We start from the raw sequence: 19,164 nt of genomic DNA, 5'->3' as shown, positions 1-19,164 counted from the left end.
GATATATCAAGATATTTAAAAGTTCCGAAGCCGCACCAACATAATAGAGATACAGAAACACCGTGGCCCCTTTCTTTGAGATAGCTCTGCACTATTGCGAGCTGGAAATGCCACTTCCAGCTTAGCTGTGCAGAAGAAGAACAACAAGAAGAAGAAATATCTCGAAATATGTCCGTCAGGCCCCTTCCCTTGAGATAAATCTGCACATATCTCGGAAACCAAGCGAGCTATGGCAAAATGTTAAGAGACCTTTTTTGTAGAGTATTAAGTTTCCTACTTTTTATGTTCTATGATATTTTTTGATCAGATGCGTAGTTCTCGAGATATATCAAGATATTTAAAAGTTCCGAAGCCGCGCCAACATAATAGAGATACAGAAACACCGTGGCCCCTTTCTTTGAGATAGCTCTGCACTATTGCGAGCTGGAAATGCCACTTCCAGTTTAGCTGTGCAGAAGAAGAACAACAAGAAGAAGAAATATCCCGAAATATGTCCGTCAGGACCCTTCCCTTGAGATAAATCTGCAAATATCTCGGAAACGAAGCGAGCTATGGCAAAATGTTAAGGGACCTTATTTGTAGAGAATTAAGTTTCCTACTTTTTATGTTCTATGATATTATTTGATCAGATGCGTAGTTCTCGAGATATATCAAGATATTTAAAAGTTCCGAAGCCGCACCAACATAATAGAGATACAGAAACACCGTGGCCCCTTTCTTTGAGATAACTCTGCACTATTGCGAGCTGCAAATGCCACTTCCAGCTTAGCTGTGCAGAAGAAGAACAACAAGAAGAAGAAACATCTCGAAATATGTCCGTCAGGACCCTTCCCTTGAGATGAATCTGCAAATATCTCGGAAACGAAGCGAGCTATGGCAAAATGTTAAGAGACCTTATTTGTAGAGAATTAAGTTTCCTACTTTTTATGTTCTATGATATTATTTGATCAGATGCGTAGTTCTCGAGATATATCAAGATATTTAAAAGTTCCGAAGCCGCACCAACATAATAGAGATACAGAAACACCGTGGCCCCTTTCTTTGAGATAACTCTGCACTATTGCGAGCTGCAAATGCCACTTCCAGCTTAGCTGTGCAGAAGAAGAACAACAAGAAGAAGAAATATCTCGAAATATGTCCGTCAGACCCCTTCCCTTGAGATAAATCTGCAAATATCTCGGAAACGAAGCGAGCTATGACAAAATGTTAAGAGACCTTTTTTGTAGAGAATTATGTTTCCTACAATTTACCTTCTATGATATTTTTTGATCAGAAGCGTAGTTTTCGAGATATATCGAGATATTTAAAAGATCCGAAGCCGCACCAACATAATAGAGATACAGAAACACCGTGGCCCCTTCCTTTGAGATAACTCTGCACTATTGCGAGCTGGAAATGCCACTTCCAGCTTAGCTGTGCAGAAGAAGAACAACAAGAAGAAGAAATATCTCGAAATATGTCCGTCAGGCCCCTTCCCTTGAGATAAATCTGCACATATCTCGGAAACGAAGCGAGCTATGGCAAAATGTTGAGAGACCTTTTTTGTAGAGAATTAAGTGTCCTACTTTTTATGTTCTATGATATTATTTGATCAGATGCGTAGTTCTCGAGATATATCAAGATATTTAAAAGTTCCGAAGCCGCACCAACATAATAGAGATACAGAAACACCGTGGCCCCTTTCTTGGGGATAACTCTGCACTATTGCGAGCTGCAAATGCCACTTCCAGCTGAGCTGTGCAGAAGAAGAACAACAAGAAGAAGAAATATCCCGAAATATGTCCGTCAGGACCCTTCCCTTGAGATAAATCTGCAAATATCTCGGAAACGAAGCGAGCTATGGCAAAATGTTAAGAGACCTTTTTTGTAGAGAATTATGTTTCCTACAATTTATATTCTATGATATTTTTTGATCAGAAGCGTAGTTTTCGAGATATATCGAGATATTTAAAAGTTCCGAAGCCGCACCAACATAATAGAGATACAGAAACACCGTGGCCCCTTTCTTCGAGATAACTCTGCACTAGTGCGAGCCGCAAATGCCGCTTCCAGCTTAGCTGTGCAGAAGAAGAACAACAAGAAGAAGAAATATCTCGAAATATGTCCGTCAGGCCCCTTCCCTTGAGATAAATCTGCATATATCTCGGAAACGAAGCGAGCTATGGCAAAATGTTAAGAGACCTTTTTTGTAGAGAATTATGTTTCCTACTTTTTATGTTCTATGATATTTTTTGATCAGATGCGTAGTTCTCGAGATATATCAAGATATTTAAAAGTTCCGAAGCCGCAACAACATAATAGAGATACAGAAACACCGTGGCCCCTTTCTTTGAGATAACTCTGCACTATTGCGAGCTGGAAATGCCACTTCCAGTTTAGCTGTGCAGAAGAAGAACAACAAGAAGAAGAAATATCTCGAAATATGTCCGTCAGGCCCCATCCCTTGAGATATATCTGCAAATATCTCGGAAACGAAACGAGCTATGGCAAAATGTTAAGAGACCTTTTTTGTAGAGAATTATGTTTCCTACAATTTATGTTCTATGATATTTTTTGATCAGAAGCGTAGTTTTCGAGATATATCGAGATATTTAAAAGTTCCGAAGCCGCACCAACATAATAGAGATACAGAAACACCGTGGCCCCTTTCTTCGAGATAACTCTGCACTAGTCCGAGCCGCAAATGCCGCTTCCAGCTTAGCTGTGCAGAAGAAGAACAACAAGAAGAAGAAATATCTCGAAATATGTCCGTCAGGCCCCTTCCCTTGAGATAAATCTGCAAATATCTCGGAAACGAAGCGAGCTATGGCAAAATGTTAAGAGACCTTTTTTGTAGAGAATTAAGTTTCCTACTTTTTATGCTCTATGATATTTTTTGATCAGATGCGTAGTTCTCGAGATGTATCAAGGTATTTAAAAGTTCCGAAGCCGCACCAACATAATAGAGATACAGAAACACCGTGGCCACTTTTTTTGAGATAACTCTGCACTATTGCGAGCTGGAAATGCCACTTCCAGTTCAGCTGTGCAGAAGAAGAACAACAAGAAGAAGAAATATCTCCAAATATGTCCGTCAGGCCCCTTCCCTCGAGATATATCTGCAAATATCTCGGAAACGAAACGAGCTATGGCAGAATCTTAAGAGACCTTTTTTGTAGAGAATTATGTTTCCTACAATTTATGTTCTATGATATTTTTTGATCAGAAGCGTAGTTTTCGAGATATATCGAGATATTTAAAAGTTCCGAAGCCGCACCAACATAATAGAGATACAGAAACACCGTGGCCCCTTTCTTTGAGATAACTCTGCACTAGTGCGAGCCGCAAATGCCACTTCCAGCTTAGCTGTGCAGAAGAAGAACAACAAGAAGAAGAAATATCTCGAAACATGTCCGTCAGGCCCCTTCCCTTGAGATAAATCTGCAAATATCTCGGAAACGAAGCGAGCTATGGCAAAATGTTAAGAGACCTTATTTGTAGAGAATTAAGTTTCCTGCTTTTTATGTTCTATGATATTTTTTGATCAGATGCGTAGTTCTCGAGATATATCAAGATATTTAAAAGTTCCGAAGCCGCACCAACATAATAGAGATACAGAAACACCGTGGCCCCTTTCTTTCAGATAACTCTGCACTATTGCGAGCTGGAAATGCCACTTCCAGTTTAGCTGTGCAGAAGAAGAACAACAAGAAGAAGAAATATCTCGAAACATGTCCGTCAGGCCCCTTCCCTTGAGATATATCTGCAAATATCTCGGAAACGAAGCGAGCTATGGCAAAATGTTAAGAGACCTTTTTTGTAGAGAATTATGTTTCCTACAATTTATGTTCTATGATATTTTTTGAGCAGAAGCGTAGTTTTCGAGATATATCGAGATATTTAAAAGTTCCGAAGCCGCACCAACATAATAGAGATACAGAAACACCGTGGCCCCTTTTTTTGAGATAACTCTGCACTATTGCGAGCTGGAAATGCCACTTCCAGTTTAGCTGTGCAGAAGAAGAACAACAAGAAGAAGAAATATCTCGAAATATGTCCGGCAGGCCCCTTCCCGTGAGATATATCTGCAAATATCTCGGAAACGAAACGAGCTATGGCAAAATCTTAAGAGACCTTTTTTGTAGAGAATTATGTTTCCTACAATTTATGTTCTATGATATTTTTTGATCAGAAGCGTAGTTTTCGAGATATATCCAGATATTTAAAAGTTCCGAAGCCGCACCAACATAATAGAGATACAGAAACACCGTGGCCCCTTTCTTTGAGATAACTCTGCACTAGTGCGAGCCGCAAATGCCACTTCCAGCTTAGCTGTGCAGAAGAAGGACAACAAGAAGAAGAAATATCTCGAAATATGTCCGTCAGGCCCCTTCCCTTGAGATAAATCTGCAAATATCTCGGAAACGAAGCGAGCTATGGCAAAATGTTAAGAGACCTTATTTGTAGAGAATTAAGTTTCCTGCTTTTTATGTTCTATGATATTTTTTGATCAGAAGCGTAGTTTTCGAGATATATCGAGATATTTAAAAGTTCCGAAGCCGCACCAACATAATGGAGATACAGAAACACCGTGGCCCCTTTCTTCGAGATAACTCTGCGCTATTGCGAGCTGGAAATGCCACTTCCAGTTTAGCTGTGCAGAAGAAGAACAACAAGAAGAAGAAATATCCCGAAATATGTCCGTCAGGACCCTTCCCTTGATATAAATCTGCAAATATCTCGGAAACGAAGCGAGCTATGGCAAAATGTTAAGAGACCTTTTTTGTAGAGAATTATGTTTCCTACAATTTATGTTCTATGATATTTTTTGATCAGAAGCGTAGTTTTCGAGATATATCGAGATATTTAAAAGTTCCGAAGCCGCACCAACATAATAGAGATACAGAAACACCGTGGCCCCTTTCTTGGGGATAACTCTGCACTATTGCGAGCTGGAAATGCCACTTCCAGTTTAGCTGTGCAAAAGAAGAACAACAAGAAGAAGAAACATCTCGAAATATGTCCGTCAGGACCCTTCCCTTGAGATGAATCTGCAAATATCTCGGAAACGAAGCGAGCTATGGCAAAATGTTAAGAGACCTTATTTGTAGAGAATTAAGTTTCCTACTTTTTATGTTCTATGATATTATTTGATCAGATGCGTAGTTCTCGAGATATATCAAGATATTTAAAAGTTCCGAAGCCGCACCAACATAATAGAGATACAGAAACACCGTGGCCCCTTTCTTTGAGATAACTCTGCACTATTGCGAGCTGCAAATGCCACTTCCAGCTTAGCTGTGCAGAAGAAGAACAACAAGAAGAAGAAATATCTCGAAATATGTCCGTCAGGTCCCTTCCCTTGAGATAAATCTGCATATATCTCGGAAACGAAGCGAGCTATGGCAAAATGTTAAGAGACCTTATTTGTAGAGAATTAAGTTTCCTGCTTTTTATGTTCTATGATATTTTTTGATCAGATGCGTAGTTCTCGAGATATATCAAGATATTTAAAAGTTCCGAAGCCGCACCAACATAATAGAGATACAGAAACACCGTGGCCCCTTTCTTTCAGATAACTCTGCACCATTGCGAGCTGGAAATACCACTTCCAGTTTAGCTGTGCAGAAGAAGAACAACAAGAAGAAGAAATATCTCGAAACATGTCCGTCAGGCCCCTTCCCTTGAGATATATCTGCAAATATCTCGGAAACGAAGCGAGCTATGGCAAAATGTTAAGAGAGCTTTTTTGTAGAGAATTATGTTTGCTACAATTTATGTTCTATGATATTTTTTGATCAGAAGCGTAGTTTTCGAGATATATCGAGATATTTAAAAGTTCCGAAGCCGCACCAACATAATAGAGATACAGAAACACCGTGGCCCCTTTTTTTGAGATAACTCTGCACTATTGCGAGCTGGAAATGCCACTTCCAGTTTAGCTGTGCAGAAGAAGAACAACAAGAAGAAGAAATATCACGAAATATGTCCGGCAGGCCCCTTCCCGTGAGATATATCTGCAAATATCTCGGAAACGAAACGAGCTATGGCAAAATCTTAAGAGACCTTTTTTGTAGAGAATTATGTTTCCTACAATTTATGTTCTATGATATTTTTTGATCAGAAGCGTAGTTTTCGAGATATATCGAGATATTTAAAAGTTCCGAAGCCGCACCAACATAATAGAGATACAGAAACACCGTGGCCCCTTTCTTTGAGATAACTCTGCACTAGTGCGAGCCGCAAATGCCACTTCCAGCTTAGCTGTGCAGAAGAAGGACAACAAGAAGAAGAAATATCTCGAAATATGTCCGTCAGGCCCCTTCCCTTGAGATAAATCTGCAAATATCTCGGAAACGAAGCGAGCTATGGCAAAATGTTAAGAGACCTTATTTGTAGAGAATTAAGTTTCCTGCTTTTTATGTTCTATGATATTTTTTGATCAGAAGCGTAGTTTTCGAGATATATCGAGATATTTAAAAGTTCCGAAGCCGCACCAACATAATAGAGATACAGAAACACCGTGGCCCCTTTCTTCGAGATAACTCTGCGCTATTGCGAGCTGGAAATGCCACTTCCAGTTTAGCTGTGCAGAAGAAGAACAACAAGAAGAAGAAATATCCCGAAATATGTCCGTCAGGACCCTTCCCTTGATATAAATCTGCAAATATCTCGGAAACGATGCGAGCTGTGGCAAAATGTTAAGAGACCTTTTTTGTAGAGAATTATGTTTCCTACAATTTATGTTCTATGATATTTTTTGATCAGAAGCGTAGTTTTCGAGATATATCGAGATATTTAAAAGTTCCGAAGCCGCACCAACATAATAGAGATACAGAAACACCGTGGCCCCTTTCTTGGGGATAACTCTGCACTATTGCGAGCTGGAAATGCCACTTCCAGTTTAGCTGTGCAGAAGAAGAACAACAAGAAGAAGAAACATCTCGAAATATGTCCGTCAGGACCCTTCCCTTGAGATGAATCTGCAAATATCTCGGAAACGAAGCGAGCTATGGCAAAATGTTAAGAGACCTTATTTGTAGAGAATTAAGTTTCCTACTTTTTATGTTCTATGATATTATTTGATCAGATGCGTAGTTCTCGAGATATATCAAGATATTTAAAAGTTCCGAAGCCGCACCAACATAATAGAGATACAGAAACACCGTGGCCCCTTTCTTTGAGATAACTCTGCACTATTGCGAGCTGCAAATGCCACTTCCAGCTTACCTGTGCAGAAGAAGAACAACAAGAAGAAGAAATATCTCGAAATATGTCCGTCAGGCCCCTTCCCTTGAGATAAATCTGCATATATCTCGGAAACCAAGCGAGCTATGGCAAAATGTTAAGAGACCTTTTTTGTAGAGAATTAAGTTTCCTACTTTTTATGTTCTATGATATTATTTGTTCAGATGCGTAGTTCTCGAGATATATCAAGATATTTAAAAGTTCCGAAGCCGCACAACATAATAGAGATACAGAAACACCGTGGCCCCTTTCTTTGAGATAACTCTGCACTATTGCGAGCTGCAAATGCCACTTCCAGCTTAGCTGTGCAGAAGAAGAACAACAAGAAGAAGAAATATCTCGAAATATGTCCGTCCGGCCCCTTCCCTTGAGATAAATCTGCATATATCTCGGAAACGAAGCGAGCTATTGCAAAATGTTAAGAGACCTTTTTTGTAGAGAATTATGTTTCCTACAATTTATGTTCTATGATATTTTTTGATCAGAAGCGTAGTTTTCGAGATATATCGAGATATTTAAAAGTTCCGAAGCCGCACCAACATAATAGAGATACAGAAACACCGTGGCCCCTTTCTTCGAGATAACTCTGCGCTATTGCGAGCTGGAAATGCCACTTCCAGTTTAGCTGTGCAGAAGAAGAACAACAAGAAGAAGAAATATCCCGAAATATGTCCGTCAGGACCCTTCCCTTGATATAAATCTGCAAATATCTCGGAAACGAAGCGAGCTATGGCAAAATGTTAAGAGACCTTTTTTGTAGAGAATTATGTTTCCTACAATTTATGTTCTATGATATTTTTTGATCAGAAGCGTAGTTCTCGAGATATATCAAGATATTTAAAAGTTCCGAAGCCGCACCAACATAATAGAGATACAGAAACACCGTGGCCCCTTTCTTTCAGATAACTCTGCACTATTGCGAGCTGGAAATGCCACTTCCAGTTTAGCTGTGCAGAAGAAGAACAACAAGAAGAAGAAATATCTCGAAACATGTCCGTCAGGCCCCTTCCCTTGAGATATATCTGCAAATATCTCGGAAACGAAGCGAGCTATGGCAAAATGATAAGAGACCTTATTTGTAGAGAATTAAGTTTCCTACTTTTTATGTTCTATGATATTATTTGATCAGATGCGTAGTTCTCGAGATATATCAAGATATTTAAAAGTTCCGAAGCCGCACCAACATAATAGAGATACAGAAACACCGTGGCCCCTTTCTTTGAGATAACTCTGCACTATTGCGAGCTGGAAATGCCACTTCCAGTTTAGCTGTGCAGAAGAAGAACAACAAGAAGAAGAAATATCTCGAAATATGTCCGTCAGGCCCCTTCCCTTGAGATATATCTGCAAATATCTCGGAAACGAAACGAGCTATGGCAAAATCTTAAGAGACCTTTTTTGTAGAGAATTATGTTTCCTACAATTTATGTTCTATGATATTTTTTGATCAGAAACGTAGTTTTCGAGATATATCGAGATATTTAAAAGTTCCGAAGCCGCACCAACATAATAGAGATACAGAAACACCGTGGCCCCTTTCTTTGAGATAACTCTGCACTAGTGCGAGCCGCAAATGCCACTTCCAGCTTAGCTGTGCAGAAGAAGAACAACAAGAAGAAGAAATATCTCGAAATATGTCCGTCAGGCCCCTTCCCTCAAGATAAATCTGCAAATATCTCGGAAACGAAGCGAGCTATGGCAAAATGTTAAGAGACCTTTTTTGTAGAGAATTAAGTTTCCTACTTTTTATGTTCTATGATATTATTTGATCAGATGCGTAGTTCTCGAGATATATCAAGATATTTAAAAGTTCCGAAGCCGCACCAACATAATAGAGATACAGAAACACCGTGGCCCCTTTCTTTGAGATAACTCTGCACTATTGCGAGCTGCAAATGCCACTTCCAGCTTAGCTGTGCAGAAGAAGAACAACAAGAAGAAGAAATATCTCGAAATATGTCCGTCAGACCCCTTCCCTTGACTTAAATCTGCAAATATCTCGGAAACGAAGCGAGCTATGGCAAAATGTTAAGAGACCTTATTTGTAGAGAATTACGTTTCCTACTTTTTATGTTCTATGATATTATTTGATCAGATGCGTAGTTCTCGAGATATATCAAGATATTTAAAAGTTCCGAAGCCGCACCAACATAATAGAGATACACAAACACCGCGGCCCCTTTCTTTGAGATAACTCTGCACTATTGCGAGCTGCAAATGCCACTTCCAGCTTAGCTGTGCAGAAGAAGAACAACAAGAAGAAGAAATATCTCGAAATATGTCCGTCAGGCCCCTTCCCTCAGATAAATCTGCATATATCTCGGAAACGAAGCGAGCTATGGCAAAATGTTAAGAGACCTTTTTTGTAGAGAATTATGTTTGCTACAATTTATGCTCCATGATATTTTTTGATCAGAAGCGTAGTTTTCGAGATATATCGAGATATTTAAAAGTTCCGAAGCTGCACCAACATAATAGAGATACAGAAACACCGTGGCCCCTTTCTTTGAGATAACTCTGCACTATTGCGAGCTGCAAATGCCACTTCCAGCTTAGCTGTGCAGAAGAAGAACAACAAGAAGAAGAAATATCTCGAAATATGTCCGTCAGGCCCCTTCCCTTGAGATAAATCTGCATATATCTCGGAAACGAAGCGAGCTATGGCAAAATGTTAAGAGACCTTATTTGTAGAGAATTAAGTTTCCTGCTTTTTATGTTCTATGATATTTTTTGATCAGATGCGTAGTTCTCGAGATATATCAAGATATTTAAAAGTTCCGAAGCCGCACCAACATAATAGAGATACAGAAACACCGTGGCCCCTTTCTTTCAGATAACTCTGCACTATTGCGAGCTGGAAATGCCACTTCCAGTTTAGCTGTGCAGAAGAAGAACAACAAGAAGAAGAAATATCTCGAAACATGTCCGTCAGGCCCCTTCCCTTGAGATATATCTGCAAATATCTCGGAAACGAAGCGAGCTATGGCAAAATGATAAGAGACCTTATTTGTAGAGAATTAAGTTTCCTACTTTTTATGTTCTATGATATTATTTGATCAGATGCGTAGTTCTCGAGATATATCAAGATATTTAAAAGTTCCGAAGCCGCACCAACATAATAGAGATACAGAAACACCGTGGCCCCTTTCTTTGAGATAACTCTGCACTATTGCGAGCTGGAAATGCCACTTCCAGTTTAGCTGTGCAGAAGAAGAACAACAAGAAGAAGAAATATCTCGAAATATGTCCGTCAGGCCCCTTCCCTTGAGATATATCTGCAAATATCTCGGAAACGAAACGAGCTATGGCAAAATCTTAAGAGACCTTTTTTGTAGAGAATTATGTTTCCTACAATTTATGTTCTATGATATTTTTTGATCAGAAACGTAGTTTTCGAGATATATCGAGATATTTAAAAGTTCCGAAGCCGCACCAACATAATAGAGATACAGAAACACCGTGGCCCCTTTCTTTGAGATAACTCTGCACTAGTGCGAGCCGCAAATGCCACTTCCAGCTTAGCTGTGCAGAAGAAGAACAACAAGAAGAAGAAATATCTCGAAATATGTCCGTCAGGCCCCTTCCCTCAAGATAAATCTGCAAATATCTCGGAAACGAAGCGAGCTATGGCAAAATGTTAAGAGACCTTTTTTGTAGAGAATTAAGTTTCCTACTTTTTATGTTCTATGATATTATTTGATCAGATGCGTAGTTCTCGAGATATATCAAGATATTTAAAAGTTCCGAAGCCGCACCAACATAATAGAGATACACAAACACCGCGGCCCCTTTCTTTGAGATAACTCTGCACTATTGCGAGCTGCAAATGCCACTTCCAGCTTAGCTGTGCAGAAGAAGAACAACAAGAAGAAGAAATATCTCGAAATATGTCCGTCAGGCCCCTTCCCTCAGATAAATCTGCATATATCTCGGAAACGAAGCGAGCTATGGCAAAATGTTAAGAGACCTTTTTTGTAGAGAATTATGTTTGCTACAATTTATGCTCCATGATATTTTTTGATCAGAAGCGTAGTTTTCGAGATATATCGAGATATTTAAAAGTTCCGAAGCTGCACCAACATAATAGAGATACAGAAACACCGTGGCCCCTTTCTTTGAGATAACTCTGCACTATTGCGAGCTGCAAATGCCACTTCCAGCTTAGCTGTGCAGAAGAAGAACAACAAGAAGAAGAAATATCTCGAAATATGTCCGTCAGGCCCCTTCCCTTGAGATAAATCTGCATATATCTCGGAAACGAAGCGAGCTATGGCAAAATGTTAAGAGACCTTATTTGTAGAGAATTAAGTTTCCTGCTTTTTTGTTCTATGATATTTTTTGATCAGATGCGTAGTTCTCGAGATATATCAAGATATTTAAAAGTTCCGAAGCCGCACCAACATAATAGAGATACAGAAACACCGTGGCCCCTTTCTTTCAGATAACTCTGCACTATTGCGAGCTGGAAATGCCACTTCCAGTTTAGCTGTGCAGAAGAAGAACAACAAGAAGAAGAAATATCTCGAAACATGTCCGTCAGGCCCCTTCCCTTGAGATATATCTGCAAATATCTCGGAAACGAAGCGAGCTATGGCAAAATGATAAGAGACCTTATTTGTAGAGAATTAAGTTTCCTACTTTTTATGTTCTATGATATTATTTGATCAGATGCGTAGTTCTCGAGATATATCAAGATATTTAAAAGTTCCGAAGCCGCACCAACATAATAGAGATACAGAAACACCGTGGCCCCTTTCTTTGAGATAACTCTGCACTATTGCGAGCTGGAAATGCCACTTCCAGTTTAGCTGTGCAGAAGAAGAACAACAAGAAGAAGAAATATCTCGAAATATGTCCGTCAGGCCCCTTCCCTTGAGATATATCTGCAAATATCTCGGAAACGAAACGAGCTATGGCAAAATCTTAAGAGACCTTTTTTGTAGAGAATTATGTTTCCTACAATTTATGTTCTATGATATTTTTTGATCAGAAACGTAGTTTTCGAGATATATCGAGATATTTAAAAGTTCCGAAGCCGCACCAACATAATAGAGATACAGAAACACCGTGGCCCCTTTCTTTGAGATAACTCTGCACTAGTGCGAGCCGCAAATGCCACTTCCAGCTTAGCTGTGCAGAAGAAGAACAACAAGAAGAAGAAATATCTCGAAATATGTCCGTCAGGCCCCTTCCCTCAAGATAAATCTGCAAATATCTCGGAAACGAAGCGAGCTATGGCAAAATGTTAAGAGACCTTTTTTGTAGAGAATTAAGTTTCCTACTTTTTATGTTCTATGATATTATTTGATCAGATGCGTAGTTCTCGAGATATATCAAGATATTTAAAAGTTCCGAAGCCGCACCAACATAATAGAGATACAGAAACACCGTGGCCCCTTTCTTTGAGATAACTCTGCACTATTGCGAGCTGCAAATGCCACTTCCAGCTTAGCTGTGCAGAAGAAGAACAACAAGAAGAAGAAATATCTCGAAATATGTGCGTCAGACCCCTTCCCTTGACTTAAATCTGCAAATATCTCGGAAACGAAGCGAGCTATGGCAAAATGTTAAGAGACCTTATTTGTAGAGAATTACGTTTCCTACTTTTTATGTTCTATGATATTATTTGATCAGATGCGTAGTTCTCGAGATATATCAAGATATTTAAAAGTTCCGAAGCCGCACCAACATAATAGAGATACAGAAACACCGTGGCCCCTTTCTTTGAGATAACTCTGCACTATTGCAAGCTGGAAATGCCACTTCCAGTTTAGCTGTGCAGAAGAAGAACAACAAGAAGAAGAAATATCTCGAAATATGTCCGTCAGGCCCCTTCCCTTGAGATATATCTGCAAATATCTCGGAAACGAAACGAGCTATGGCAAAATCTTAAGAGACCTTTTTTGTAGAGCATTATGTGTCCTACAATTTATGTTCTATGATATTTTTTGATCAGAAGCGTAGTTTTCGAGATATATCGAGATATTTAAAAGTTCCGAAGCCGCACCAACATAATAGAGATACAGAAACACCGTGGCCCCTTTCGTTGAGATAACTCTGCACTAGTGCGAGCCGCAAATGCCACTTCCAGCTTAGCTGTGCAGAAGAAGAACAACAAGAAGAAGAAATATCTCGAAATATGTCCGTCAGGACCCTTCCCTTGACTTAAATCTGCAAATATCTCGGAAACGAAGCGAGCTATGGCAAAATGTTAAGAGACCTTATTTGTAGAGAATTACGTTTCCTACTTTTTATGTTCTATGATATTATTTGATCAGATGCGTAGTTCTCGAGATATATCAAGATATTTAAAAGTTCCGAAGCCGCACCAACATAATAGAGATACAGAAACACCGTGGCCCCTTTCTTTGAGATAACTCTGCACTATTGCGAGCTGCAAATGCCACTTCCAGCTTAGCTGTGCAGAAGAAGAACAACAAGAAGAAGAAATATCTCGAAATATGTCCGTCAGGACCCTTCCCTTGAGATAAATCTGCACATATCTCGGAAACGAAGCGAGCTATGGCAAAATGTTAAGAGACCTTTTTTGTAGAGAATTAAGTTTCCTACTTTTTATGTTCTATGATACTTTTTGATCAGATGCGTAGTTCTCGAGATATATCAAGATATTTAAAAGTTCCGAAGCCGCACCAACATAATAGAGATACAGAAACACCGTGGCCCGTTTCTTTGAGAAAACTCTGCACTATTGCCAGCTGGAAATGCCACTTCCAGTTTAGCTGTGCAGAAGAAGAACAACAAGAAGAAGAAATATCTCGAAATATGTCCGTCAGGCCCCTTCCCTTGAGATAAATCTGCAAATATCTCGGAAACGAAGCGAGCTATGGCAAAATGTTAAGAGACCTTATTTGTAGAGAATTAAGTTTCCTGCTTTTTATGTTCTATGATATTTTTTGATCAGATGCGTAGTTCTCGAGATATATCAAGATATTTAAAAGTTCCGAAGCCGCACCAACATAATAGAGATACAGAAACACCGTGGCCCCTTTCTTTGAGATAACTCTGCACTATTGCGAGCTGGAAATGCCACTTCCAGTTTAGCTGTGCAGAAGAAGAACAACAAGAAGAAGAAATATCTCGAAATATGTCCGTCAGGCCCCTTCCCTTGAGATATATCTGCAAATATCTCGGAAACGAAACGAGCTATGGCAAAATCTTAAGAGACCTTTTTTGTAGAGAATTATGTTTCCTACAATTTATGTTCTATGATATTTTTTGATCAGAAGCGTAGTTTTCGAGATATATCGAGATATTTAAAAGTTCCGAAGCCGCACCAACATAATAGAGATACAGAAACACCGTGGCCCCTTTCTTTGAGATAACTCTGCACTATTGCGAGCTGCAAATGCCACTTCCAGCTTAGCTGTGCAGAAGAAGAACAACAAGAAGAAGAAATATCTCGAAATATGTCCGTCAGGCCCCTTCCCTCAGATAAATCTGCATATATCTCGGAAACGAAGCGAGCTATGGCAAAATGTTAAGAGACCTTTTTTGTAGAGAATTATGTTTGCTACAATTTATGCTCCATGATATTTTTTGATCAGAAGCGTAGTTTTCGAGATATATCGAGATATTTAAAAGTTCCGAAGCTGCACCAACATAATAGAGATACAGAAACACCGTGGCCCCTTTCTTTGAGATAACTCTGCACTATTGCGAGCTGCAAATGCCACTTCCAGCTTAGCTGTGCAGAAGAAGAACAACAAGAAGAAGAAATATCTCGAAATATGTCCGTCAGACCCCTTCCCTTGAGATAAATCTGCAAATATCTCGGAAACGAAGCGAGCTATGGCAAAATGTTAAGAGACCTTATTTGTAGAGAATTAAGTTTCCTACTTTTTATGTTCTATGATATTATTTGATCAGATGCGTAGTTCTCGAGATATATCAAGATATTTAAAAGTCCCGAAGCCGCACCAACATAATAGAGATACAGAAACACCGTGGCCCCTTTCTTTGAGATAACTCTGCACTATTGCAAGCTGGAAATGCCACTTCCAGTTTAGCTGTGCAGAAGAAGAACAACAAGAAGAAGAAATATCTCGAAATATGTCCGTCAGGCCCCTTCCCTTGAGATATATCTGCAAATATCTCGGAAACGAAACGAGCTATGGCAAAATCTTAAGAGACCTTTTTTGTAGAGCATTATGTGCCCTACAATTTATGTTCTATGATATTTTTTGATCAGAAGCGTAGTTTTCGAGATATATCGAGATATTTAAAAGTTCCGAAGCCGCACCAACATAATAGAGATACAGAAACACCGTGGCCCCTTTCGTTGAGATAACTCTGCACTAGTGCGAGCCGCAAATGCCACTTCCAGCTTAGCTGTGCAGAAGAAGAACAACAAGAAGAAGAAATATCTCGAAATATGTCCGTCAGGACCCTTCCCTTGATATAAATCTGCAAATATCTTGGAAACGAAGCGAGCTATGGCAAAATGTTAAGAGACCTTTTTTGTAGAGAATTATGTTTCCTACAATTCATGTTCTATGATATTTTTTGATCAGAAGCGTAGTTTTCGAGATATATCGAGATATTTAAAAGTTCCGAAGCCGCACCAACATAATAGAGATACAGAAACACCGTGGCCCCTTTCTTGGGGATAACTCTGCACTATTGCGAGCTGGAAATGCCACTTCCAGTTTAGCTGTGCAGAGGAAGAACAACAAGAAGAAGAAATATCTCGAAATATGTCCGTCAGGACCCTTCCCTTGAGATAAATCTGCAAATATCTCGGAAACGAAGCGAGCTATGGCAAAACGTTAAGAGACCTTTTTTGTAGAGAATTATGTTTCCTACAATTTATGTTCTATGATATTTTTTGATCAGAAGCGTAGTTTTCGAGATATATCGAGATATTTAAAAGTTCCGAAGCCGCACCAACATAATAGAGATACAGAAACACCGTGGCCCCTTTCTTTGAGACAACTCTGCACTATTGCGAGCTGCAAATGCCACTTCCAGCTTAGCTGTGCAGAAGAAGAACAACAAGAAGAAGAAATATCTCGAAATATGTCCTTCAGACCCCTTCCCTTGAGATAAATCTGCAAATATCTCGGAAACGAAGCGAGCTATGGCAAAATGTTAAGAGACCTTATTTGTAGAGAATTAAGTTTCCTACTTTTTATGTTCTATGATATTATTTGATCAGATGCGTAGTTCTCGAGATATATCAAGATATTTAAAAGTTCCGAAGCCGCACCAACATAATAGAGATACAGAAACACCGTGGCCCCTTTCTTTGAGATAACTCTGCACTATTGCGAGCTGCAAATGCCACTTCCAGCTTAGCTGTGCAGAAGAAGAACAACAAGAAGAAGAAATATCTCGAAATATGTCCGTCAGGCCCCTTCCCTTGAGATAAATCTGCATATATCTCGGAAACGAAGCGAGCTATGGCAAAATTTTAAGAGACCTTTTTTGTAGAGAATTATGTTTCCTACAATTTATGTTCTATGATATTTTTTGATCAGAAGCGTAGTTTTCGAGATATATCGAGATATTTAAAAGTTCCGAAGCCGCACCAACATAATAGAGATACAGAAACACCGTGGCCCCTTTCTTTGAGACAACTCTGCACTATTGCGAGCTGCAAATGCCACTTCCAGCTTAGCTGTGCAGAAGAAGAACAACAAGAAGAAGAAATATCTCGAAATATGTCCGTCAGACCCCTTCCCTTGAGATAAATCTGCAAATATCTCGGAAACGAAGCGAGCTATGGCAAAATGATAAGAGACCTTTTTTGTAGAGAATTATGTTTCCTACAATTTATGTTCTATGATACTTTTTGATCAGAAGCGTAGTTCTCGAGATATATCAAGATATTTGAAAGTTCCGAAGCCGCACCAACATAATAGAGATACAGAAACACCGTGGCCCCTTCCTTTGAGATAACTCTGCACTATTGCGAGCTGGAAATGCCACTTCCAGTTTAGCTGTGCAGAAGAAGAACAACAAGAAGAAGAAATATCTCGAAATATGTCCGTCAGGTCCCTTCCCTTGAGATATATCTGCAAATATCTCGGAAACGAAGCGAGCTATGGCAAAATGTTAAGAGACCTTTTTTGTAGAGAATTACGTTTCCTACAAGTTATGTTCTATGATATTTTTTGATCAGAAGCGTAGTTTTCGAGATATATCGATATATTTAAAAGTTCCGAAGCCGCACCAACATAATAGAGATACAGAAACACCGTGGCCCCTTTCTTTGAGATAACTCTGCACTATTGCGAGCTCTAAATGCCACTTCCAGCTTAGCTGTGCAGAAGAAGAACAACAAGAAGAAGAAATATCTCGAAATATGTCCGTCAGGCCCCTTCCCTCGAGATAAATCTGCAAATATCTCGGAAACGAAGCGAGCTATGGCAAAATGTTAAGAGACCTTTTTTGTAGAGAATTAAGTTTCCTACTTTTTATGTTCTATGATATTTTTTGATCAGATGCGTAGTTCTCGAGATATATCAAGATATTTAAAAGTTCCGAAGCCGCACCAACATAATAGAGATACAGAAACACCGTGGCCCCTTTCTTTGAGATAACTCTGCACTAGTGCGAGCCGCAAATGCCACTTCCAGCTTAGCTGTGCAGAAGAAGAACAACAAGAAGAAGAAATATCTCGAAATGTGTCCGTCAGGCCCCTTCCCTTGAGATATATCTGCAAATATCTCGGAAACGAAGCGAGCTATGGCAAAATGTTAAGAGACCTTTTTTGTAGAGAATTATCTTTCCTACAAGTTATGTTCTATGATATTTTTTGATCAGAAGCGTAGTTTTCGAGATATATCGAGATAATTAAAAGTTCCGAAGCCGCACCAACATAATAGAGATACAGAAACACCGTGGCCCCTTTCTTTGAGATAACTCTGCACTATTGCGAGCTGCAAATGCCACTTCCAGCTTAGCTGTGCAGGAGAAGAACAACAAGAAGAAGAAATATCTCGAAATATGTCCGTCAGGCCCCTTCCCTTGAGATAAATCTGCATATATCTCGGAAACGAAGCGAGCTATGGCAAAATGTTAAGAGACCTTTTTTGTAGAGAATTAAGTTTCCTACTTTTTATGTTCTATGATATTTTTTGATCAGATGCGTAGTTCTCGAGATATATCGAGATATTTAAAAGTTCCGAAGCCGCACCAACATAATAGAGATACAGAAACACCGTGGCCCCTTTCTTTGAGATAACTCTGCACTATTGCGAGCTGTAAATGCCACGTCCAGCTTAGCTGTGCAGAAGAAGAACAACAAGAATAAGAAATATCTCGAAATATGTCCGTCAGGCCCCTTCCCTTGAGATAAATCTGCAAATATCTTGGAAACGAAGCGAGCTATGGCAAAATGTTAAGAGACCTTTTTTGTAGAGAATTAAGTTTCCTACTTTTTATGTTCTATGATATTTTTTGATCAGATGCGTAGTTCTCGAGATGTATCAAGATATTTAAAAGTTCCGAAGCCGCACCAACATAATAGAGATACAGAAACACCGTGGCCCCTTTCTTTGAGATAACTCTGCACTATTGCGAGCTGGAAATGCCACTTCCAGTTTAGCTGTGCAGAAGAAGAACAACAAGAAGAAGAAATATCTCGAAATATGTCCGTCAGGCCCCTTCCCTTGAGATAAATCTGCAAATATCTCGGAAACGAAGCGAGCTATGGCAAAATGTTAAGAGACCTTATTTGTAGAGAATTAAGTTTCCTACTTTTTATGTTCTATGATATTTTTTGATCAGATGCGTAGTTCTCGAGATGTATCAAGATATTTAAAAGTTCCGAAGCCGCACCAACATAATAGAGATACAGAAACACCGTGGCCCCTTTCTTTGAGATAACTCTGCGCTATTGCGAGCTGGAAATGCCACTTCCAGTTTTTGCTGTGCAGAAGAAGAACAACAAGAAGAAGAAATATCTCGAAATAT

The sequence above is a fragment of the Osmia lignaria genome, unplaced genomic scaffold, assembly GCF_051020975.1.
Source record: "Osmia lignaria lignaria isolate PbOS001 unplaced genomic scaffold, iyOsmLign1 scaffold0013, whole genome shotgun sequence".
NCBI classification, from domain to species: domain Eukaryota; kingdom Metazoa; phylum Arthropoda; class Insecta; order Hymenoptera; family Megachilidae; genus Osmia; species Osmia lignaria.
The sequence above is the reverse complement of the archived record's forward strand: the minus strand, read 5'-3'. Positions refer to the sequence as shown.